Source organism: Pinus tabuliformis, chromosome 4_2, assembly GCF_031772625.1.
Source record: "Pinus tabuliformis cultivar Carrire ecotype Pingquan chromosome 4_2, CPIR1, whole genome shotgun sequence".
Lineage (NCBI taxonomy): Eukaryota > Viridiplantae > Streptophyta > Pinopsida > Pinales > Pinaceae > Pinus > Pinus tabuliformis.
The window spans coordinates 360519008-360546969 of record NC_142304.1 but is presented as its reverse complement, the minus strand read 5'-3'; positions in this window follow the sequence as shown (position 1 = coordinate 360546969).

The window sequence follows — 27962 nt, the reverse complement described above, 5'->3', positions numbered from 1 at the left end:
TGATGTTGTGCACACGTTGGATATGAAATGTTGTGTATAGATGATGCTATCTACATGTTGGATATGCAGTGCTATGTACATATGGTTTTCTATGCATGTTGTACATATGGTGTTGTGTGCATGATTGTACAAGGAGTGTTGTGAGCATGTGGTATCGTGTACATGTCGGACACGTGGTGTTGTGTGCATGTGGTGCTATGTACGTGTCATGCATGTGATTCTATGTACATGTGGTGTCATAGACATGTTGTGCATATGGTACGATGTACATGTGGTATTGTGTACATGTTGGACAGGTGGTGCAGTGTACATGTGGCATTGTGTACATGTTGTGTAGGGGGTGTCGTGTACATGTGATGTTGTGCACACATTGTGTAGGTGGTGTGGTGTACAAGTGGTACTGTGTACATTTTGTACATATGACACTGGTGTACATGTGGTATTATGTGCATGTCATACATGATGTGTTGCGGGACTGCGGTACTATGTGTATGTGCATATTTGTTTGTTAGGTGTGGCAACCCATTTGGTGCGCGTATGGAATAAGGACAAAGGTAGAAGCTAAGCATTGATAAAAGGATACGTATTATTACTTTATTTGAGTTTTAGTATGCATGTGATTTATGATTCTAGTCTATGATGATTACATTTGATCTATGACTCTAGTTTATGTTGGTTACATGTGACTTATGATTTTGATCAATGATGGATGTGTTTGAGCTAACCATATGCGAAATGTTTATACATGATTTTTGATCAAATAGTTAGTTTGACTCATTGTGACAGGAAGCGAACAGGATTTCAAGTGTACCTTATTGATGAAATACCAATGAGGTATGATTTGATATTATTTAAATTTATTTGAATCTAATGGAAATTATGTGCTTGGAACATGAATTCATGAACATGCTCAGTTGGGTGGTTGAAATCGATTGCAATAATTGGAAACAACAACAAAAAAAATTTGAGCATTCAATAGTATGCTGGTAGAGTAATTTAGGAGCAAGGCCATTATAGGACACTGGTACCCAGTAGTGTCCATTGATTACCATGAACATGCCATGATCAATATATAAAGCCTTTCCAAGGGATGGATCTGGGGAACTTGGAGGGTGAGTGACTGCATGGAAGGGGTAAGCGGATTTCTCGAAAGACTGTGTAGAAGAGAAGGGACGGTTGCAGATATATTGGTTTTGGTCATTAGCACTGTCAGATGGAATCAAATGCACATTCAAAGTGTGCTTTGGAATAATGAGCCAGTAATTGTTCGCTAAGAGGAAAAGTGGCACAGGATTATAGCATTGGACATTGGATGCAACTTTGGCTATGACAGTGGATTCTGGACTTCCTTGAAAGGAGGTGAATCCTGGTATTACTTTTGAGGGTGGAGGTGCGATCCTTTGGATTCCCTTGTTGATTGATACATGTATTTTATCCTTTTATTTGTTGGTTTAGCAAATGTGCATATGTATATGTCATTACTATAAATAACGTAATGAGTTGTGTTATAAATCTCGAGTAAGTTGTATGGTTGTTATCTTGTCATGTTGTCATGATGTTTTGCTTTAAGCAAGTCTTTCATTGTGAATACTGCAACGAGCTAAGTTATAAAGCCCCATGGGCAGTATGTTTTTTTTTCAACGGTTTTGTTGAGGTCTTGGTGTGGTTTAACACTAAGGATGATGTTCCCCAAGGGGGAGGGTTCTCTAACAACCTTGGTGAAAAGTTTGTGAAATAAAAGTTAATAAAGAAAAAATAAGACCACGGGTGAGGGACACATATTCCAAGATGAATGTTGGGAAAAGATATCCTATTGGGCATCACTAGATTTGTACTTTGGCCAGGGAAAATTGGCAAAGGATAAGGCAAAGGAATTAAAAGGAAAAAGGAATTTTTGGCAAATTTATTTATGAAAATAAAGGAAAATAAGAGAAAAGGAAGGTAAAAGGTCACATGTTGCATGTGAGGATGAAATTGAAGGACAATAATGGAAAATCAAGAAATTAGAGGCCTCACTAATAAAAAGACTTCTGAGGATCAGTTGGAAAGATTGGTCAGTTCAAGTTTGGAGCTCTCTCATTATCTCTCTCTCTCTCACTCTTGGTCACTTAGAGTTTTTTTGGATCACTCTAGATTTGGATCAAGGAAGGAAAAGCAAGCAAAGGGAAAGGGAGGAAAGCAAGGATCAAGGAGGAAGTGAAGGATTAGGCAGCTTCAATAGGAATACTTGCACATAAACTTTTGCATGTGTGATTTCCTAGCTAGTTTGGATAAGCATGACATTGTATGTTAGTGTATGGTTCTCTTGCTGTCGGTGTCATGGTTTTACCGGGTTATGATAGTGGTTTTCTGCCTAGCCTTGCCTTTTTCTGGATGCCATGGTGTTAGGATGTTTATTTTGGTTTTTGAGCTTTGGTTTGTCAGACGGATTTTAGAATCCGAGGTGGAGGTGGTATCAAGTTTCATTCCCAAAGGCCTTGGAATCCCTTGACCGGTTTTGGTGGCATTCGAAATAAAACCTAAGGGAGAAATATTGATTTAGGTCCCAGTGATTCGAGTTTGGGCTGTGGTAAATCCTGAGAGACTGGTCTAAATTTAGGGCCTACTAATCAGTGATTGGATTGTGGTAAACCCTGCGACACAAGGAGACGAAAAAATCCTCAAGGATAGTGATGGATTCTGATGGCATTCAAATTTCGGTTCGGTTGTGATTAGAGAACTAGTTTAGGTGTGGTCATGGTTTGGTCTCCCTTGGATTCCCTTGTTTTTTCTTGGATTGACTATTCTATGAGATCCCACATTCATTCTTGGAATATGGCATGGGGATGACTGGCTAAAAGAGAGATTTGGTTCAGCCATGTCTATGGTCAGGTGGTATGTGGAAGTCCTGAACTAGGTCGGATTTGCATATGATTAATAAAAGTTTAGTTCTCTTACTTTTTCACTAGTTTATATGCAATTTAATGGTTGTCATATCTCTGACATTCAAATGGTTTTATGTTGGTTATAAACATGGTTAAATGACGGGTTCATGTCATGTTTATTTCATGTATTTACTTATAATTGTTAAATGGATGGATGCAAGACCTAATTAATGATATAATAGTTTAATGGAGAAGGAGGTGATCCTTCTGGTTATGTTTCATAAGTTCTTTCAGTCATTTGTATTGTATCCTAAACCTGTAGGTTGCATTGATGCCAAGTGTTTGACAAAATGCCAGTCTCGGTTGGGGATGCTCATGCCTAGTCCTAAGGTTGTTTTTTTATTTGTTTATATTTTCATCATGTCTTTGATAAAGTCTGAAGGTTATAACAAGTTCTGGGTAGAGGTGAGGATTCTGGGCTAGAAAAGTGGCTCATATCTCGAGGACACTGGCACAGGTTTGCTGGAAAAGTCCAAGGATACTGGCACATAGGCCTGTGAGAGAAACTTTGGCTTCTAGTTGTTTTATTTCCTATAACATGAGAGCGACCAAGGGTTAAAAGGCCTAAATCATTAGCGCGATTCAGGGACAGGATTTCTGAGTGGCTAACATGTCTCTTAAAGGTGTTGTTGTTGATGTGGATGGGTTGTTTGATATGTTTCATCAATTCCATTTCCTTAAGGTCACCAAGGAAGTTGAATCCCTTATAGTAGCCTCTCTCATCGCAAGTTTACCCTGGTTGGCCAATTTCTTGGGTGGACCTGGGAGGAGGGGGTGTTACACACATCATGATGATTTTCAATAAACTCAATGTTGGAAATAATATTGAGAGGGGGGGTGAATCAGTATTATCAAGTCAATAAAACTTTTCCATTTCCATACTCTAATTCATATATGTTGCTTCAATTAAGAATACCGACGTATATTCAGTAAACGTATGATTTAGTTAATTGATCTTCAATGAGTGCATTAGAACATTATCAACCATATTAACAGCAAATAGGTGCAGTAAAGTAGAACAGATCATCACACATAAGCCACACACATGAACACCATGATATAAGGTGGAAACCCAATGTGGGAGAAAACCACCTGCTGCAAGTCATCTCAATCTTCTTCTTAGTAAGAAAATCCTTTTACAATATTTCTGTACTGGTGCAGTCTTATACCAGTACGCAGACTTCTACCTGCAGAGAGCTACAACCCTCTCTCATTCTCCAGTCTCTCCTAGAAGGGAGCTACAACCCCCATAGTTCTTGTACTAGCCGATCCATTTACTAGTACGCAGGCTGCTACCTACTACAATGCTCCAAAGTTTTCAACTGCTATTGGAAGGGAGCTACCACCCCCTAGCTCTTGTACTAGCTAAGATACTAGTACGTAGGCGCCGACCTACAATCTTCTCTCCTCCAGGTACCACGTTTCATACATTTTCATACTGGATACTCCTAAAGCACAACATCATAATCTGAAAGGCCACGTTTCATCCAATCTTCATACTGGACCCATAAATATCATTGAAGCACATAATCAAACAATCTTCTGAATCAACCAATCAACAGATCAATACATATACAAGGATAATATGTGTGTTAGCAACCAGATCTAGTTGATTAGATCTCATAGAGATAATTCATTATGAATCTGATCCATTATAGATTTCATCCATCAATACATAATCAATCAATCACTTCTCAGATCAGATCAAACAGTAACAGTAATCAGACACCAATATTGAACCCAGAACTCTACAGAATAGATAAAAGCAGTTAAAACAGATTTCAAGCAGGGTCCGCAACTTCACTAATAGACATCTACGGGTATCCGCACTTCCACTTCATTTATCCTACGGATCTCCGCACCTACAACCACTGTTCATCTGCGTACCTCCGCACCTGCACTTGCAGCTCACCTGTGTACCTTCCGCACCTGAAACTTCAACTTGCTTGCGCACCTCCGCACCTTCTCTGTGTCTGGCTTGCGTACCTCCGCACCTGCGAACCTGTGGGTATAGGTGATTTTTCAGACTTCAAGCATACCCCAGACTATCAGATCTACAGATCTGATCATGTGCCAAGAAGATCTCGACCCATCAGTAGATCCGCCTTATAAAGCTCAGGTTCCTTCTTTATTCAGATCTAGATTTGCACCATAACCCAATCACCGTATTCCAGATCTAGCACTTTATCAGATATTCAATTAATCAGAAGATGCCTTGCCAAATGATCTCCTTCCTCTTTTATAGCCTTAGGCCTTTCACAATACCACGAACCAAAAACCATAACAATTCAATACCATGGACCCAATACTTGGGATCAACACTTTTGGATGCAATACCACAGACCAAAACCATAGGATCAAAAACTGTCGGCCTAATACCATGAGCCAACCATGAAAGTGCGTGATCTTTTCTCTACATGAAAGAAACTTTTCTCTCTATGAAAGTGCGTGAACTTTTCTACATGAAAGAAACTTTTCTCTGCATGGAAGTGTGTGAACTTTTCTCTACATGAAAGAAACTTTTCTTTGCATGAAAGTGCGTGAAATTTTCACCATATGAAAGAAATTTTCTCTACATGAAAGTGCATGAACGTTTCACCATATGAAAGAAACTTTTCTCTGCATGAATGTGCGTGAACTTGAAAATAACTTTGTTGCACTATAATTTATCATTTTTGTGATTTTCCATCAAGGACAACACTTGTCTCATAATGCCAACAATCTCCCCCTTTGGACTTGATGGCAAAGCTAACCCGAGAACTATCATCTGATTCCTTTGGGTTGTCCAGCATCCCATGCACTCTGTCACATCTAATATCTCTTCCGTAGATTCATCTAGATATATATAAGTGAGTTGATCTTCTACGAGTTGGTTGCCATCAAGTACAACACATGCATCATAATGTCAGTAATCTCCCCCTTTGGACTTGATGGCAACAATACCAAATCACTCTCCCCCTTTGACATCAAGGGCAAAAGGCGGACCAAGATATTCTCTTCCTTTGCTACCCATAGTCCCCCTGAGTACCTGCTGAAATCTCTGAATGAGCTCCCCCTTTGTATATGCCATGGTGCACCAATCTGTCCATGCTTTTTCTGAGAACATGCTGAAATCTCTGCTCTGCTGAAATATGCTTGTTCATGCTCCCCCTAACTGTTAAGCAAGGTCTGCAAAAAGATGTTCTACAAGAAGTACATGACTCTATACATCATAAATGACCTTCCTATCACCAAAGACTCATACATACATCTATCTGCCATCACAATGGTGATATACCAAAAGTTTACAGATAACATAAGAGAATAACATCATTCATCCCAGGCATAGTGGGGAAACCAACATAGGCCGTTACATGACCTGAAGAGATCTCATCAAATGACTACAAAAGATAGAGACACACTATCATGAGTCTTGATATGACCTTTACATCAAATGATATACATGACATTTATAACAGAGACCAAACACCTAAATAAGATCATGATAAACATCAGCAACGACACTGTATGATCTGCTCCATAGTATCTGTCAATAGCAACTAGACCAGCAACTTGTATTAGTGCATGAATCATCAAGGTATGTCCGTATTAGCTAACAGAATTATATCTATACATAATCATTCACATTCTATCATATGAGAGAAACACCATAGCCATCCAAATCTGCATGAACCAAGTATCATCAATTGGGAATATAATAACCTATCATCATATAGGTAAGAATTCATCATCATCATGTCTCCAACAATGCAACATTGAATAATCATCCATGTATCCAGCCAACAATCCTCATCCATATATGTGCCAAGAAAAATAGGAATCCAGCATCATATCTGTAATATATGATCTTTATGCATATGACGACAACAACATATGAATGACTCATCATAAAGTAAAGAAGATTTGAATTCAAGCTATGTACTTCTCCTTATCCTTATGAAGATCACCATGTAAGCACCATTAGAGAATCAACTACAAATGTGATCTAAATATCAACTATGTAACCCCAAGAATCATCTGAACAACTCATAACCATATCATAGCAAGATGAATCATTTATCCATATAAGCATCATCACCAAGGACTATTAACCATAATGCCAACAATGCATTAAAAGCATATGCTCCCTCTAAACCTGTGCCATCTTGTTTAATGTCAGATCTAATCATGCATATCAGCAAGAAGTATCAAGTCATCATCATTATTAAGTTAGAAACAAAGCACTCCTAACCATCAAGTCATTTTCACACATCATCAGTAAATCAAACAACGCAAATAATAAACTGAATCATAATTGATCCTTTTCCTGAACTTGTCCCTACTACCTTTCCTCAAACAATCATATACGCGACTATGCCATAACCAATTCATGTATATACATGACTTCTCTTTAAGAAACTTGCGTATGAGATTTAAGACACTGAAGTTTTACACTTCTTGCTCCCTCTGATTTTGTTATGTCTGTATGTTGTGCTATGCCCCCTCTTTCTGACTGTACCTCTTTCTTCTTCCACATCTTCAAGTGTGATGATGATGTTTTCTCCTTTTGATATGGTGTCCATACTTTGTTCCTGCATTCCTTAGCTATATGTCCAAGCTTGTTACATGTGTAACATCTTACATGTCTCATATTTCTTCTATAGCAATCAACAACTCTGTGACCAAACATATTGCAAGCAAAGCAATATCCATTAAAGTACCTTGAATGTGATGATCTTTTTGCATGATGGTCTTGAACCCTTCTTCTTCTACATCTGGTTGCAACATGTCCAAGATTATGACATACAAAACATTCAACATTATTCATAGGAGGAGTAAAGGATTTTCTTTGAAGAATTTCTTTCCTTGGTTGATGATGAGATTGACCTTTCATCTCCTTATTGAGTATTTCAAATTTTGCAGTAGAGTCCCTTGTCTTACTTTGTGAACTAGATTCACCTTCAATGGATTCATAAAAACCAAGACCAGTTTTGATAGCAGGAGACCTTTGACTATTAAGAATATCATCCAACACTTTAGTACTATCTTGAAAACGTAAGAGCTTATTATTTTCTTCTAATTTACCTTTCAAGATATTTACCTCAACCTGAAGTTGTTCTTCCTTTTCCAGACATTGCTTCTTCAAAATTTCTTCAGATTTTCTTCCTTCTTCCATTTGTTGCCTTAGTTCAAGAACTTCATTTTCATGAGCTTGGAGTAGTTCTTTATTCTGCTTCTTTGATTCTTCAAGATCTTATTTTAGCGAGTGGATCGTGGCTTCAATACTTTCATAGTAATTGGATCTATCTCTGAGTTTCTTGATGGTTGTGCTTATTTCATTGACTTCATCTCTTAGTGATGTTACTTCATCCTGCAAATTTTGATATTTGTCCTTGAATAACTTCCTTACCTTGTTTCCTTCCTCTAGTTGAGCTTTTAGTTTGGCAGCTTCTTCTTTGAAGACACATTCCCTTTTGTTCAATAGATCTTGTTGATCTCTAATTTTGTCTGTAAGCCTTTTAAATTCTGCCTCTATTTGATATCTTTCTTGCTCACCCATAAACGCAAATTCAGTTGTTTCGCTATCACTTTCATTTTTTCCAAAAGGATAGATAGCTGGAATATCAAAGGATAACAAATTCATACCAGATAGTTCATCTTCATTCTGAATTGATTCTGAAGTGCTTCTTCCACATAATCCCCAATCGATTCTCCCACTGTCATAGTTCTTCTGAGATGTCTTCTTCTACTTAGGCGCTCTCTTCTTAAGCTTCTTTCCCATTGTTCCATGGATCTCCTTCAAGCGATCAAGCTTCTACAAAAGGACCTACTCTGATACCAATTGTTGGAAATAATACTGAGAGGGGGGGGGGGTGAATCAGTATTATCAAGTCAATAAAACTTTTTCATTTCCATACTCTAATTCATATATGCTGCTTCAGTTAAGAATACCCACGTATATTCAGTAAACTTATGATTTAGTTAATTGATCTTCAATGAGTGCATTAGAACATTATCAACCATATTAACAGCAAATAGGTGCAGTAAAATAGAACAGATCATCACACATAAGCCACACACATGAACACCATGATATAAGGTGGAAACCCAATGTGGGAGAAAACCACCTGCTACAAGTCATCTCAATCTTCTTCTTAATAAGAAAATCCTTTTACAATATTTCTGTACTGGTGCAGTCTTATACCAGTACGCAGGCTTCTACCTGCAGAGAGCTACAACCCTCTCTCGTTCTCCAGTCTCTCCTGGAAGGGAGCTACAACCCCCATAGTTCTTGTACTAGCCGATCCATTTACTAGTACGTAGGATGCTACCTGCTACAATGCTCCAAAGTTTTCAACTGCTACTAGAAGGGAGCTACCACCCCCCTAGCTCTTGTACTAGCTAAGATACTAGTACGTAGGCACCGGCCTACAATCTTCTCTCCTCCAGGCACCACGTTTCATACATTTTCATACTGGATACTCCTGAAGCACAACATCATAATCTGAAAGGCCACGTTTCTTCCAATTTTCATAATGGACCCATAAATATCATTGAAGCACATAATCAATCAATCTTATGAATCACCCAATCACCAGATCAATACATATACAAGGATAATATGTGTGTTAGCAACCAGATCTAGTTCATCAGATCTCATAGAGATAAGTCATTATGAATCTGATCCATTATAGATTTCATCCATCAATACATAATCAATCAATCACTTCTCAGATCAAATCAAACAGTAACAGTAATCAGACACCAATATTGAACCCAGAACTCTGCAAAATAGACAAAAGCAGTTAAAACAAATTTCAAGCAGGGTCCACAACTTCACTGATAAACATTTGCGGGTATCCACACTTCCACTTCATTTATCCTGTGGATCTTTGCACCTGCACCCACTGTTCATCTGAGTACCTCCACACCTGCACTTGCGGCTCACCTGTGTACCTTCCTCACCTGAAACTTCAACTTGCTTGCTCACCTCCGCACCTTCTCTGTGTCTGGCTTGCGTACCTCCGCACCTGCACCGTGTCGCACCTGTGGACCTATGGGTATAGGTGATTTTTAAGACTTCAAGCATACCCCAGACTATCATATCTACAGATCTGATCATGCGCCAAGAAGATCTCGACCCATCAGTAGATCCGCCTTATAAAGCTTATGTTCCTTTTTTATTCAGATCTAGATCTGCACCATAACCCAATCATCGTATTCCAGATCTAGCACTTTATCAGATATTCAATTAATCAGAAGATGCCTTGCCAAATGATCTCCTTTCTCTTTTATAGCCTTAGGCCTTTCACAATACCACGGACCAAAAACCATAACAATTCAATACCATGGACCCAATACTTGGGATCAACACTTTGGGATGCAATACCACAGACCAAAACCATAGGATCAAAAACTGTCAGACTAATACCATGAGCCAACCATGAAAGTGCATGATCTTTTCTCTACATGAAATAAACTTTTCTCTGCATGAAAGTGCGTGAACTTTTCTACATGAGAGAAAATTTTCTCTGCATGAAAGTGCGTGAATTTTTCTCTACATGAAAGAAACTTTTCTCTACATGAAAGTGCGTGAACTTTTCACCATATGAAAGAAACTTTTCTCTGCATGAAAGTGTGTGAACTTGAAAATAACTTTGCTGCACTATAATTTATCATTTGTGTGATTTTCCATCAAGGACAACACTTGTCTCATAATACCAACACTCAACTCCCATCATAGAAAAACCTTCAGTTTCTGTTCAAACACCACCTTTTCCTGAAATATTGAAAATTAGTAAAGGGCTAGAAAAACAGATTATGTTGCATGACTATGATATGATAGATGAACTGGAGAATGTTTGCATAAAAATTCCTTTGTTACAAGTTATCAAATAAATACCTATATTTTAAAAGACAGTTAGGGAGTTAAGTATTAAAAAACCTAGAACAAAAATAAAAGAAGTAAAAATAATTTAGTTAGTTGGAAAAATGGTAGATATCATGATGGGAAAAACAACAATTCAGAAATATCTTTCTCCAGGAAGTCCTATTGTGAAAACACACATAAATGGTATTGAAATTCCAAACAAATTGATTGATTTAGGAGCAGCCATAAATATCATGAGTAAACAAACTATGAATCAATTGAAACATCATAATATTCAATATACACCTACATTATTGCAATTAGCATATAGATCTGTTATCAAACTTGATGGTGTGTTAGAAGATATATTTTTATCCTTAGATTCATGGGAATATCCTATTGAATTTATGATCTTGACACCCAAGAATAATTTAGGAGGACACCCATTGATTATAGGACGACCATGGTTAGCTACAGTTGATGCTTTTATAATTTGTAGATCCGGTGATATGTTTATCTCTGATGGAAGTTCAACAAAGAAATTCACATTATATCCTCCTGCAAAAACAACAATAGAGGTAGAAAGTTAAGAATGGATAGGTGATGATATTGATATTTGACAAATCATTGCTACTTCACAAATAGATGACGAAGATTGGATTTTAAATCTAATGGAAGGTAATGAATCTTCTTCAAATTGTGAATCTAGTCAAAGTTTTCAAGAACAATGTAATATTGAATATCTATTGTCTTCTCAAATGTCTTTACATTCTATGGAAAAATTTGGCAATTATTTAATATAAATTTTCCCAGGGAAAACTTTAAATATTAATGAAAATCTAGAAGAATATCAAAAGGAATAATTGATAAAGATGTTACAAGAAAATTCCTCTACTTATGCATGGGAATACATTGATATGAAAGGAATTGATCCTAACACTTGTATACATAATATCTATATTGAATAAAATTCGAAACCAGTCCAACAACCCCATAGAAGAATGAATCCAAATTTAAGTGAAATTGTTAAAGAAGAATTACAAAAATCGTTAAATGTGAATTTCATTTGTCCAATATTAGATAGCCAATGGGTTTCACCATTAGTAATTGTTCTGAAAAATAATGGAAAATGGAGAGTACACATTGATTATATGGATTTGAATAAAGCTACATTAAAATATCATTTTCCACTTCCTTATATAGATTAAGTTTTAGATAGATTAGCATGAAAAAAATATTTTTCATTCTTGGATGGTTTTAGTGGATATAACCAGATCCAAGTAGTTCCAGAAGATCAATATAAAACCACTTTTACCTATCCATGGGGTACCTATTCTTACCGAGTACTTCCTTTTGGGTTATGTAATGCACTTGCAACATTCCAAAGGGCAGTTTTAGGCATTTTCTCCATCCAATTCATGATTGTGTAGATTTTTACATGGATGATTTTACTATCTATGGAAATTCTTTTGAAGAAGCTCTTAGAAATTTGGAAAATTTTATCATTAGATGTAAAGAATAAAATCTCTCATTAAGTCATGAAAAATGTTTTATGATGTTTATTGAGGGAATTGCTTTAGGACACCATATTTCAGGAAATGGAACTATAGTGGATACATCTAAAGTAGAAGTTATTTCTAAATTATCAGTTCCAACCTATCAAAGGGATGTTAGAATTTTTCTTTGTTTTATTGGTTATTATGGAACTTTACAAAAATAACCTCTCCATTTTTCAAATTTCTCACAAAAGATGGTGAATTCATCTAGAATTATGACCGCCAAATTTTTTTTGAAACATTGAAAGAAAAGATCTCTGAAGCACCCATTTTAAGAGGACCAAATTGGAAACTACCTTTTCACATTTCAACTGATGCCTCAGATACATCTTTAGGAGCTATATAAGGATAAGAGGATTTAGCTCCTTATTCCATTTACTACACCAGTAAAAATTTGACTCCTGCAGAGTTAAATTACACTATAATAGAAAAGGAATTTTTAGGTTTTATACATGCCATCAATAAATTCAGACACTACATCAATGGTTATGAACCCTTCATACACATAGATCATTCTGCAATTAGATATGTAATGAATAAACCAATTACTAATGGAAGAATTACAAGATGGGTATTATTATTACAAGAATTCAATATTACTATTTTGGATAGACCCGGAAAATAAAACATAGTTGTTGACTTTATATCTAGAATCCAAAATGATAATAATGATGTTCCTATAGAGGATAATTTTCCTAATGAATATCTTTTTGTAATATCTATTAAATCTCATTGGTTTTCATATATTTCTAATTATTTGGCTATAGGGAAGTTACCATCATACTTGTCTCCTCGGGAGAAAAAGAAGGTTATTCAAACTAGTGCAACCTATTCCTGGATAATTGAAGAATTGTACAAGACAAGACCTGACTTAATCATTTGAAGATGTGTTAGAGAAGATGATGTACCAAAAATATTGAAGGCTTGTCATGATGAACCACGTAGAGGACATTTCACTGATAAAATAATTTCTTATAAAATCCTTCTCTTATGATATTATTGGCCTTCTCTTTTTAAGGATGCTAAGGAATATGTTAAAATATGTGACAATTTTCAGAGAATGGGAAAACTTGTTCCATCAGATGAAATGCCTTTACAGCCTCAGGTACTTATTGAACTTTTTGAAAATGGGCTCTCTATTGTGTTGGTCCAATCAATCTGCCATCAAGACAAAAAAGGTATTTTCTTGTTTGTACAAATTATGTCACAAAATGGGTAGAAGCTAAAGAACATTCTTTTGATAATGAAATGTTGTAGTTTTATTTCCTTTTTAGGATATTTTCACACGTTTTGGTTTCCCAAGGGAAATTGTGATAGATCAAGGCACTCAATTCATATCCAAGATGCTACAGAAGATAATTGAGGAATACAAAATCAAACATAGAAGGGCAACTCCATATCGTCCACAAGCCAATGGAAAAGTTGAGTCTACCAACAAAGTAATTGAAGCAATTCTTACCAAAAATGTGCATTTGGATAGAAGGCATTGGGTAGAAAAGCTTCCAGAAGCTTTGTGGGCATATCATACCACATGGAGAAATACAATTAGAAACACTCATGAACTTGTTTATGGAAAACAAGTAATGTTTCCTCTTGAGTTCCAGATAAAGACTTTTAAAACAACAGCCAAATTGGGCCTTGATTTATTAGAAGCCCAAAGACAAAGCATGGAGAAATTGAATGAACTTGATGAGATGTGACAAGATATTATTCAAAGAACAAATATAGTTCAGCAGAAATGATCTAGATGGCATGATAAGTTTATCAAAGAAAGAAAATTTCAGCCTGGTGATTGGCCATTGCTTTTTTATTCAAAATTTAAAGATTTTCAAGGAAAATTTCAAACTGATTGGCTTAGTCCATATAAGTTTGAAACTGTGTTTGATAATGGAACACTCAGAATCAAAACTATTGATGAAGAGAAGGTGACCTTCCTTGTAAATGGTCATAGATTATGAATATATCATAAACCATTAACAAGGGAGGAATTCATAAGAAATATGCAGGACAATCTTGATTTGAAGTTGGTTAAGGAGTACTCTTCTTCCCCACCAACTTTGTCTTTTGCTTATTTTTTCAATATATATATATATATATCTATCTATCTATCTATCTATCTATCTATCTATCTATCTATCTATATATATATATATATATATATATATATATATATATATATATATATACATACATATATATAAACATGAAAACCAACATTGTTGGCATGTTTATACAGAAAATACAAGTTGAAACCCAAGAGTTTTTGGCAACTTAGATTTTATTTTCCCTATTCTAATCCCATCTTCTTCTTATTCCTCTTTTTCTCCTCTGAAAGAATGCAGCTACGGAATTGTCAAAAATCTGTAGCTCTAACAAAATTCTATAGCTGAATTGGCAGATTGTGACCAGATCAAATAGAAATGATGATAAAATAAAAATCCAATGAATATTGCAACTCAAGAAACTAGACAACCTACAAAAGACAAATCAAAATCAATAAGATAAAGGAGAAAATGTATGTAAATATTGAGTTATATAATAAAGGTAAAACATTTGAATTATGAAATAAAAAGATGAGTAATTATTGCTACTACCATATTGAATAATGATTATCCTTATTTGTTTTCACACAACTTTGGTTTAATGAAAATTTCAATGTCTTGTCAACCAAGTCAGGGTTTAATCGTGATATAATTCAAAAATCACCCTCACCTCTCCATTCATCATTCCTCTGCATGTCAAACACTTCCATTTCACTCAAGCATGTTTTAGCACCAAAACTGCTCTCGCCTAAACTCTGTTTTCCTAACTCTTTTCATAATCAAATAGCTTCCCATTCGTTAAACTTGTCAAAAGAGCGATTGTAGGTTAGACTTCCTCTACCATGGGGGTCATTGTAAGGTCAAAGTCAAAAGGAATTAGGTTTCTGGAGGGATATCCACACATCAAACAAATGTTGTAGGAAGCTCAATGGCTAGAATTTGTGGAGAAATTCGATGGCCATGAGAAGGAGGTAACAAAATATTGTTCTAGGTCATATGATGACATTGAAGTAGAAATTGGGGATGATAAGTTAGTGTTGACAAAATACTTCATAGCATAAGCCACAACATTTCCAAGAATTGGAGAAAGTTGGTTTAAGAACAAAAGAATTGAAGAAAGAGAATGGATGGTTTTTCTCTATAATCCAGGTATGAATATTTATGAGTTTAAAAATGGAATATTAGTCATGAATTCGAAGAATAAATGGAGAAACATGCTCCCAATCATTCAAAATTTTATAACTTGTGAAGGAATATTTGGTAATATGTTATTTTATCATGCAAGATTAATGATGAATTTTCTAGATGGAGATGAAATTAACCTAGCATATTTTCTACTTCAAAGCTTAAGAAAAATGGTTGGTATCATTCAAAGAAAAATTGAATCTATCGATAGTTCTCTATATCATCACAATCTAGTAAAAATCTTGATTAAAGCACATATTAGAAACATTGGAGACAATTGGGAAGATTTATTAGTTAGAAATCATTTCAAGGAAGCAGAAAGAGAAGAGCCCAGCAGTAAGAAAAGGAGAAGTAGAAGGAAGTTTCCCATAAGAGATAATTCACCTCCAGAACAAGAGAAACATTCAGAAGATGAGACTCTTCCTGCAAATATGTTAGTAAATCTTAAAAAGACAAATCTTGAGAGAAATGTAACTAGCACTACAGAAGGAAGTTCATCCAAAACTGAAAATAGAGCAAGAGAAAATAGAGAAAGGAAAGGTTAAGAAGCAACCCCTTATTACTAAATTATCATCCAAAGCATCATCTTCCATAAGAAAAAGTGCAAGGCTCAATAAAAAAATGCATGAACAGCCTCGACAATCCCCAAAATTTCTTGATTAAGGGAAAGAAGAAATGGAACCTATAGTTCCATAATCACAATTACCATCACCTATAGTTCCATCATCACCCATAGCTGCCAGTCGAGTTAGAAGAACTCTAGATATTGATCTTGCTCAGTAGGAAATTTATGACTATATAGAGTCTTTGGAAACAAAAGATACAAGTAAAATCATTGCATCATCATCAAACAAAGTAGAAAGTGAAGCAGTCCATTCTAATATCTAAAGAGAACATCAAGTTGATGAAACCCTCAAACAAGAAATTTATGAGTTAGAAATACTTAATAGACATCTAAAGTAGGAGAATGAAGAAGTAAAAGCACAAAATGAAATCCACATAACTCAGAATGAAAACATCTCGCTACACCTTTATTTGTGGTATAAGAAAAACAAGAAATTGATAGCTAAGAACAAATTTCTTAAGAGGAAGATTATGGGCCTGCAAGACAGGATTCTGATGAAAAATCTGTGGATGACAATCACTACTAAGAAATCATGGAAGAGTAACTTGGATGTCCTTGTTAAAGTATATGAGGAGGTTCAGTAACAAGAAGAACTTGAAAATTTTGAAATTTTGCATGAGGACATGCAATGTCCTCCTTGTGAGGGAATGTTGAACCCCATAATTACTTCTTTTTGACAACCATTTTTCACTCTAATCCTTCATTTTTGACCTTCATAACTACAATTTGGATATTAATTTACAAGGTTGAAAGAATAGCAGGTACATATTCATCTTATATTCCATAACTTTCATTTGTCTTTATTATTTAACTTAATAGCTACTTGAGCTACCGAATTACAGCTGTAATAGCCCTGGTGAAAATTCCATGTACTAAATGTTAAAAAAAATAACCACAGATCACTGGGACACTTATTCCAAGATGAATGTTGGGAAAGACATCCTAGGGGGTGATCATTTGGTTGTTTATGTCTAAGGAAATCGACAAAGGCAACGGATAAGGAATTAAAAGGCATTTTGGCAAACTTATTTATGAAAATAATGGAAATTAGGAGAGAAAGGAGGTCAACGGTCACATGTTGCATGTGAGGAGGAAAATAAAGGAAAACAATGGAAAATGAAGAAAATAGAGGCCTCATTCATAAAAGGCTTATGAGGATCAGTTGGTAACCTTTTGTCAGTTCAGTGTTGGAGATCTCTCATTTCTCTCTCTCTCTCTCTCTCTCTCTCTCTCTCTCTCTCTCTCTCTCTCTCTCTCTCTCTCTCTCTCTCTCTCTCTCTCTCTCTCTCTCTCTCTCTCTCTCTCTCTCTCTCTCTCATACTCTTGGATACTTAGAATTTTCTTGGTGCATTCCTAGGGAGTGTGTCATACTTGGATTCTTGGAGCAAGAAGCAAAGGAAGAGCAGGAAGGTGCAAGAAGGCATCATCATCGGTAGCTACATCATTTTTTCTTCCAGGTACTGAGTTGCATGTATGATTTATTCACTAGTTTGGACATGCATAGCATATGCATGTGGATTCTTGGTCATGATCTATCATTGGCATGGACGATTGCCTAGATTGATAGTGGATTACTTAGCCTTACCATTTCCTAGATAGCCATGGTGATTGTGGGTTTATTTTCATTTTTTTTGTTTTGGTTGGTTCTAACTTCTCATGTTTCCTTAGCTTGGGTTGAGTTATTAGTTCCTGTATCCTTGGTTGGAAAAATTCTTTAGAGCCCTATAACATCGTGGGTTGAGTTACTAGTCCTGGAGACTCGGTTGGGAAAATGCTCTGAGCCCTTGGTGGGTTGAGTTACTAGTCCTGGAGCGTTGGTTGGACAAATGATTTGGAGCCTAGCGGCAATTATGGGTTGAGTTAATAGTCATGGAGCCTTGGTTGGAACAAACGCTCTTGAGCCTTGGATGGCTAAGATGGAGACCAATCAAGTGATGGTTTGGTGATGTCTGACCATGAGGTGGAATCATTGTTTTATGGGTTGAGGTGGATGGCCTCTGGAAGCCCTGGATGAGTTTTGATTGATGCGTTCTATGAGATCCCACATTCATGCTTGGAATATGGTACGAGGGTGCATGGCTGAAGAGAGAGTTGGCTCATGGTTGGTTCCTTACATTCGTTAATGAGAAATACATTCTCTTGATTTTCATGTGTAAAGGTACTAATATATTTATGGATTTGATGGTTGATATGTTTATTGTATTTTTGTTCCTATTATGCTATTTATATGCACATTTTATGATAGTAGCTATGTATGGCTCTCAACATTTTTTTACTTGTATGTGAATGGAGAATGTGTATATGACCTAATAGATGATAATGTAGCAAATGGCATGAGGGAAGAATGGTTCATAGCGATTATCAGATAACTATGAGATCCCTACACTTAATTTTTTTTGTTTACACCTGACATACGTTAGACGAAATGCCTATCATGGCTAGTAGGGATCCAGTCAAGGTCTTGAACAAGTATTTTCTCTAGTACTTTAATTTTGCATGTTATTTACTGATTTGAAGAGATGGATCAGTTTTGGGTAGTGTCATGGGCTGTGAGCCTGAAAATGTGGCTCAAATCTTGGATTCCCTGGCACGATACTAAAAATTCTAGTCCACAGTCGGTGGCAGGCAGGCCTCTGAGTGCGCCTTTTGGTTGGTGGTCACTCCCTTGCCATAACATGAGAGCGATTATGGACCAAGAGACCTAACACAATAGTGGGACCTAGGGACATGTTTTATAAGTGGCTGACTTGTGTTCTGAGGGTTCTGTTGATGATGTTGGATGTCTGTATGGTTTGTTTCCATTAGTTCCACTTCCTTAATGTGACTTAGGAGGTAGAATCATATCGTAGTGGCCTCTCGTCGCATGTTTACCCCAGCTGTCTAGTTGCTTGGGTAGATGTGAGAGTAGGGTGTTACAAAGTGATATCAGAGCATGGTTCACCCCTCAAACTTGATGGGCTATGTGTTGGTCATGCATGCATGTCAATTTCATGTGTGTCTCTTACACTTATATACTTGTTACATTTTCTTGATTCCAGATTAGGGTTGTAGTATGGTTATCACTAAGAATTTGTTATAGATTTCATGAAATATATTTGAAATGAGTATGTGATTGACTGTGTATGGATTATATGTCACTTACATGTTGATTCCATGGTACCTACTTACGTCCTTATATGTTAGGTTACACTTTGAATATTTTGATTACATGCATCAGTCTTGTAGGTTGATCACAAGAACTGATCGAGTATGTTTGACTACATGTGGTTATGTGTATTTGTGGTTGGTTTGGCATTGCTTATGCATACTGCTGATTGCATGTGGAAATGTGTACAATAGAATAATGGTTTTTTTCATGCATGAGGTCATAACATGCATTGTTTTTATCACCTTGGATTGATGACTAGACCCTAGTTAGAGTAATGTTTATGAGTTGATACATTTACTTGCGTATGTCTATATGCTGTTATGATTATGTTATAAATGTATCACATTTATTTGGTAATCTTGTAGACAAGGTATGCTCCCCCAGTTATGCTAATGCACCTTATTTATTGTGATTGGTTTATCTAACATATTATGCCTTGTAGTAAGAAATATCAAATGGCTAGCAAGATGGTTGACTATAGAGACTCTCCCTACGAATCTGAAGAGAAATATGGTATTTGGAACTCTCCTGACTTGGAAGTGGCACTGATAAGTTTAAAGGAAGAGATCAGGAGTTATAAGGAGGATACTGACAGAATCATGAAGTCATAGTAAAATTTAGTAGAGTTAAATGTAGTCATACTTCACATCTTTTCAGATTTGCGGTGAAAAGGACTACTCTAGATCAGTCATGGGTAGGAGGAAAAAACTAATGTGGCATATGGTAGCAGCTTAGAGTAGAAACGAGTTAGATTGATCTAACACCATCCGAGATGGAATATTTTTGGACACCCCGGAGAGGAGAATGGATAGACATAGGTATGATTCTAGTTTTGATTTATATAGGCACTATGATCGTAATTGGTATCATCCTTACAAGAGGAGTGATAGGGGGTGTTTTCCAGATGAATTTAAGAAAGCAAAGTCACCTAATTTTTATGGGGAAATGAAGAAACCACAGGATGCAGAGTCATGGTTTCTTGGCATGAGGAAGTTATTTAGGTTGCATGAATACTTAGAGAACATGAAAGCTAGAGTAGTTACCTTCAGTCTCAAAGGTAAGGTAGACATTTGGTGGGAATATGTAAGGAATTTCATGTGTATTCGTGAGGAATATTTGTCTTGGAGTGAGTTTTGAGTGGCTATTTAAGAAGAAGTACTTGTTATAAAGGTAATTTGATGATAAGACAAAAGCATTTTATGAACTAAAGATGGGTTCAATGATAGATGATGAGTACACTAACAGATTCTTGGAGTTGCTGAGGTATGTTCTTTATCTTACTAAGGAAAAGGTGAAGATTCAGAGGTTCATTACTAGATTACCAGTTGCATTCAGAGACATGATCAAGTTCGATATGCATAGATCATTGGAGGAGGCCATTCAAAAGTTAAAACACTTATATGAACAATTGAAGCGCAGAACTGAGACGAAGTTAGACTGGAGAGGTGATGTAAAGAAAAAAAGAAAATGGGATAAAAATAGAGCAAGGCCAAAGAGTATAGATAAAAAGGAGAATGTTGCACTGCCTAAGAAGTTAAATGCATCAGATAGAGGATAGGGATATCAGCCTTAGGAGGAGACTAAGGAGGTTGTGCGTTGTTGGACTTGTGGAAAAGACCACCTTAGGAGAGATTGTCTATAGCATCATAGTGGTAGACCTAAGATATACAATTCATAGGAGGTGTAGACTGTTGGATATGTAGATGAGAGTATTCCCCATATCTATGCAACCATGGACAACAGGTAGGCCAACCATCAAGCATTTACCATTGAGATGGACAGTAAAATCTGTGATCGAGTTATTTCCATTTTGATTGACCCTGGATCTAATTATATCTATGTTAGTCCTAACTTGGTGGATAAGTGTGCTTTGAATAAGGATTTGCATGCCAAGTCTTGGTTAGTTCAGTTGGCTACAGGTACAAAGAAGCGAGTTCATGATTGCATAGGATCTTGTGCATTTGACTTAAATGGTATGCCTACAGCAACACATTTGATTTTTTTGTGGTTGGGTTCATACAGTACGTTATTGGGCATGGATTGGTTATATCTACATAGAACCAAGGTTGACTCCTATGACAAGGCCATTGAAGGTGTTGATGACAATGGAGAACCAAGAGTCTTGTAGGGTAAGAAGAAAGACACATCAGTTAGGATGGTGACATTTATGCAAGCAAAGTGTAGTTGCAGGAAATGGTGCAAGATATTTGTAGTACACATTTCTAGTGATAAGGGTAAGGAGGTTGAGGATGCATATGTGTTGAACAAGTACCCAATTTTACAACAGTTCAGGGATGTATTTCCTGAGGACATTACAAAGTTTCCACTTGATAAGGAGGTAGAATTTTCTATTGAATTAGTGCAAGGGATAGCTCCAGCATCGAAAGTAGCTTACAGGATGAGCACACCTACATTAGTTGAGTTAAAGATAGAGCCGAAGGAAATATTGGACAAGGGGTACATTAGGTCAAGTGTATCACCTTGGGGTGCACCAGTCTTGTTTGTGAAGAAGAAAGATGGCACCCTCATATTATGCATTTATTACAGGTAGCTGAACAAAGTGACTATCAAGAACTAATACCCTTTGTCGAGGATTGACGACTTGTTTGATCAACTGAAGGGAGAAGTAACGTTCTCCAAGATTGACTTGAGATCTGGATACCATCATGTACACATCAAAGAGGACAACATATACAAGACTATGCTCAAGACCAGACATGGGCATTATGAGTTTGTTGTGGTTCCATTTGGCATAACTAATGCTCTAGCTACATTCATGTGTTTGATGAATAGGTTGTTGCATCCATATTTGGATAAAAAATCTATTGTGTTCATTAATGATATACTGGTATATTATAAAAATTAGGAAGAGCATGTCGATCATTTAACAGCAGTGTTGAGGTTGTTGAGAGAGCATTGGTTGTATGCTAAGCTCAGCAAATTTAGTTTCTTTTATACTAAGGTAGACTACATGGGGCATGTTGTCTCCAAGGAAGGTATTGAAATACATCCTAAGAAGATCAGGTTCATCATGGAGTGGGTAGCTCTTAAGAGTGTGGATGAGGTGAGATCTTTCATGGGTTTGGCAGGATACTATAGGATGTTCATCAAGGACTCATTGTAGATTGCTTATCCCATTACATCATTACAAAGAAAAGATAAGAAATTTGAATGGAATGAACAATATGAGACTATCGTTGAGCAGCTTAAGAAGTTGATGACACATTCACCGATACTATAGATTGTAGATCTGGAAAGATAGTTTGTAGTATGTACATATTCTTGCAAGAGAGGGCTTGGTGGAGTCCTTATGGAGGATGGACAAGTGTTTTGTTATGAGTCCCAGAAACTAAATGAGAACGAGTAGAACTATCCCATGCATGATCTCGAGTCGGAAGTGATTATACATCCATTGAAGATGTGGAGACACTAACTTCTTGGTAGGTGGTCTGTGCTAATGAATGATCACATCGGATTGACGTATTTGTTTGACCAACCGAATTTGAATGCCAAGAAGGCTAGATGGTTGACCACGATCAGCGAGTTTGACTTCGAGATCAAGTACATCAAAGGCAAAGAGAACAAAGTGAAAGATGCTCTTAGTAGGTGGGTACAAGTTAATCATTTGGTAGCTATGAGATCTTATGGGACAGATTTACAGGAAAGGATCTTGAGCATAAGACGACAGGGTGTTGAATATATGGAGATTGTGTACAGGTTGCAGCAGAGTACAGGTACAGGTACATGTATAGGTGATGGTATAGGTATAGGTACAGGTACAATTACAGGTGTAGGTGTAGAGGACTTGGACTATTGTCTTACCGCAAATGGATTGGTTAGGTTCCAAGACACGATATATGTTCCAGAAGATAGTGATCTCAAGAAGGCAATCTTGAAGGAGTTTCACGCAAAACTGTATTCAAGTCACCCAGGTTACCAGAAGACACTGACAACAGTGAAGAGATATTACTATTGGCCGAACTTGAAGAGGGATGTAGCAGAGTTTGTGGCTAGATGTTTTTATTGTCAGTGAGTGAAAGAAAAGTGTAAGCATCTAGGTGGACTACTACAGGGATTCGCGATTTTGGAATGGAAATGGGAGGTTACTTCCATGGACTTCATCAGAGGGTTGCAAAAGACAATGAAGCATCATGATTCCATCATGGTCATTGTGGACAGGTTAACAAAGGTTGCACACTTCATTCCGGTGAAGTCTACATTCTTAACTAGCGATGTGGCACAAATGTTCATCAGAGATGTGGTTAGACTACATGGTGTTCTGAAGAAGATTGTATCAAACAGGGATGTGGAGTTCACTTCCAAGTTTTGGAAGGAGTTATTCGTAGGTTTGGGCACCGAGTTGGCCTTCAGAATAGCTTATCATCCATAGATAGATGGACAGAGATAAATGGCCAACATGATATTAGAGGACATGTTGAGGATGTATGTGATGCATCAATAATGAAAGTAGGAAGAGTATCTCCCTTTGGTAGAGTTCACACACAACAACAATTATCAGGAGTCATTGAGGATGAGTCCTTTTGAGGGATTGTATGGTCGGAGTTGTAACACTCCCATTAGTTGGAGTGATCTGATTGGCAGGATATTTATTGGACCAAATATGTTGGCCGACATGGAATAGGAGATGCAGGTGATCAAGAAGAATGTTAAGGCAACATAGGGTAGGCCAAAGAGCTACACTGATAGGAATAGGTTGTTCAAGGAGTTTGAGGTTGGGAAATAGGTGTACTTGCACTTCAAACCAAATAACATCTCCTTGCAGATTGGCTCATGTGCCAAGCTTGCACCATGGTTTTGTGGAACCTTTAGTATCACTGAAAGGATTGGGCCAGTAGCCTATCAACTTGCGCTACATCTGATAGTGAAAGTCTACGATCTTTTCCATCTATCATTGCTTAAGAAGTATGTTAAAGATGATGACCATGTGATTGAATGGTCTATATTATAGGTGGAACCAGATGGAGAATTCTAGCCGGAACCTCAATTTATATTTCAGAAAAAGGTGCTCATGCTCCATAACCGAGCAATAGAGAAAGTTAAAGTGTAATGGAAGCACTTTGGTCCTAATGAAGCTACATGGGAGACGGAAGATCAGATGCGGGCTATGTATCCTTCCTTTTTTGTCAGTTGAGGCAAAGCAGCTTGACATGGTGGTTTTGTATTTGCTTATGGTGGTTTGGTATTTGCTTTATGATGGTTTGGTATTTTCTTTATGATGGTTTGGTATTTACTTTATCGTGCTTGATATATGCTTTATGATGGTTGATATATGCTATATGATGTTTTGATATATATGCTTAGATATGATGTTAGTATATGTTTGATATACGTTTTGATATATGATTTGGCATATGTTTTGGTATATATATTTTGATGATGTTGTTATATATACACCCGTGTATGGATGTAAATACCTTAACAAGCTGTGTTATAAATATCCACTATGTGTTATGGGTGTTATGTTATTATGCTATCTTGTGGTTATGTTATCATGGCGTTATGATGCCATATGAGTTGGCACTTAACAAGATGATCATTGTAAATATCGTTATGAGTTGTATTATAAAGCTCCACTATGCGGTATGTTGTCATGTTATCATGATGTTTTTCTCTTGTGTAGGTCCTTCATTGTAAATACTCCATCAAGTTGTTTTATAAAGCTCCAAGAGAAGTATGTCTTCTTGAGTAGATTGCTGAGGTATAGGCATGATTGAACATCGAGGATGGTGTCCCCCAAGGGGAGGGTTCTATAACAACCTTGGTGAAAATTCCATGTAACAAATGTTCAAAACAATAACGACGAATGACTGGGACACTTATTCCAAGATGAATGTGGGGCAAGACAATTAGGGGGTGTTCATTTGGTTGTTTATGTCTAAGGAAATTGGCAACAGCAATGGCTAAGGCATTAAAAGGCATTTTGGCACAATTATTTAAGAAAATAATGGAAATTAGGAGAAAAACGAGGTGAAAGGTCACATGTTGCATGTGAGGAGGAAAATCAAGGAAAATAATGGAAAATGAAGAAAATAGAGGCCTCATTCATAAAAACGCTTCTAAGGATCAGTTGGTAACCTTTTGCCAATTCAGTGTTGGAGCTCTCTCATTTCTCTCTCTCTCTCTCTCTCTCATACTCTTGGACACTTAGAGTTTTCTTGGAGCACTCTTGGGGGGTATGGCATACTTGCATTCTTGCAGAAAGAAGGCAAAGAAAGAGAAAGAAGGCACAAGAAGGCATCGGAAGCAACAACTACATCATATTTTCTTGCAGGTACTGAGTTGCATGTATGATTTCTTCACTAGTTTGGACATGCATCGCATATGTATATGGAAACTTGGTTATGATCTGTCATTGGCATGGAGGATTGCCTAGCCTTTCCATTTCCTAGATAGCCATGGTGATTGTGGGTTTATTTTCATTATTTTGTTTTGGTTGGTTGTCATGTTTCCTTAGCTTGGGTTGATTTATTAGTTCTTGGAGCCTTGGTTGGAAAAAAGCTCTAGAGCCTTGTAACAACTTGGGTTGAGTTACTAGTCCTAGAGCCTTGGTTGAAAAAATGCTATGGAGCCCTTGGTTGGTTGAGTTATTAGTCTTGGAGCTTTGGTTGGACAAACACTCTAGATCCTAATAGTAGTTGTGGGTTGAGTTACTAGTCCTAGAGCCTTGGTTGGAATAAACACCCTGGAGCCCTAGATGGTTAGGATGGAGATCGATCTAGTGATGTTTTTGGCGATGTCTGACCGTGAGGTGGAATCACTATTTGATGGGTTGAGGTGGATGGCCTCTGGAAGCCCTACATGAGTTTTGATTGATGTGTTCTATGATATCCCACATTCATGTTTGGAATATGGCACGGGGATGAATGGCTTAAGAGAGATTTGGCTCAACGATTCTACTGTCTGGTTGACCATGGTAGTCCCATCTCTAGTTGGTTCCTTGCATTCATTAATGAGAAATACATTCCCTTGATTTTCATGTGTAAATGTACTAATGTATTTATGGATTTGATGGATAATATGTTTATTGTATTTATGTTCCTGTTATGCTAGTTATATGCACATTTTATGATGACAACTATGTATGGATCTCAGCATGTTTTTACTTGTATGTGAATGGACAATGTGTCTATGAACTAATAGATGATAATGCAGAAAATGGCATGAGGGACCAATGCTTAATAGAAATTCTTCGATAAGTATGAGATCCCTAAACTTAATTCTATTTTTTATACTTGTAGATTACATGTCGATGATATGTTTACCGAAATTCCTGTCATGGGTAGTAGGGATCCAGTCAAGGTCTTGAACAAGTATTTTCTTTAGTACTTTCATTTCCATGTTGCTTTACTGATTTGAAGAGATGGATCAATTCTAGGCAATGTCCTGGGCTCTGAGCCTGAAAAAGTGGCTCAAATCCCAGAGTCACTGGCACAACACTGACAACTCTAGTCCACATTCATTGGTAGGTAGGCCTGTGAGAGTGAATTTAGGTTGTTGGTCACTCCCTTTCCCATAGCATGACAAAGACTATGGTTGAAGAGACCTAAAAGAATAGTGGGACCCAAGGACATGTTGTCTGAGTGTTTGACTTGTCTTCTGAGGGTTCTGTTGATGATGTTGGATGTCTGTATGATGTGTTTCCATCAGTTCCACTTCCTTAATGTGACTTTGGAGGTCGAATCATATCATAATGGACTCTCATCACATGTTTACCCCGACTTGCTCATTGCTTAGGTAGATGTGGGAGGAGGGTGTTACAACAATGATTCTTCAGCTGATGAATGTTTCTGCAGTGAAGTCCAAGGTTCGATACATTACAGAGCCTTAGCTAAGAAACATGGCATTTGGGTAGTGGGAAATTATCTAGATCAACAATTTGTTCCTATTTGTAGAAGCTGGATTGATGAAGAAGGCACTCTATCAATTCGGTCAAAGGATATGTCAACCATCGTGGAAGGAAAATCAAGCGAGCGAGATGCATATTTTCTGCCTCGTGATTTTTTTCCTTGGTAGCAAATCATGACCAAGATTACAATATCTTATCTCTTAAGTTAATTATATCCAATTTCAATTAGCATAGGCGTAAAGCTCTGAAAACATTTATTACGTAAGGCCTTTATTAATATGCCTCTTGGCATAGCTAAAGGAGACTTGAATTTTCTTTGTAAGCAATCTCTTTGTATATATAAAAACTTTGTTTTGATTCCATCCTATTGTGAAATCTCAATGCATGGATAATTAGAATGTGAAAGGTTGATAATGCTACCTGCTTCTCATAGGAGGGCCCACTCCAGATAGTAAGGTCTTCGTTCATTAACAGTTACTATTTCAGTTTATATTTCCTGTGGATTTCTGTCAATTCATTTGAGTAATTGAGTTTTGATTCTTAGATAGAAGTTTGAGATTGTTTTTGCTAATCATTTTATTGTTTAGGTGGAGAGATATTTCAGATGCACATGGATAGAGTATAATATAACACAGTAATATAAGTATAAGCTTTGCATTATAGTGATTTTCAATTACAGAACTAAGATTTCTTTAAGTTAGAACAAATTCATCTATAATTTTGATTTTATTGTAGAGAGAGTGATTTGATTCGAGTGCAAGTGTGA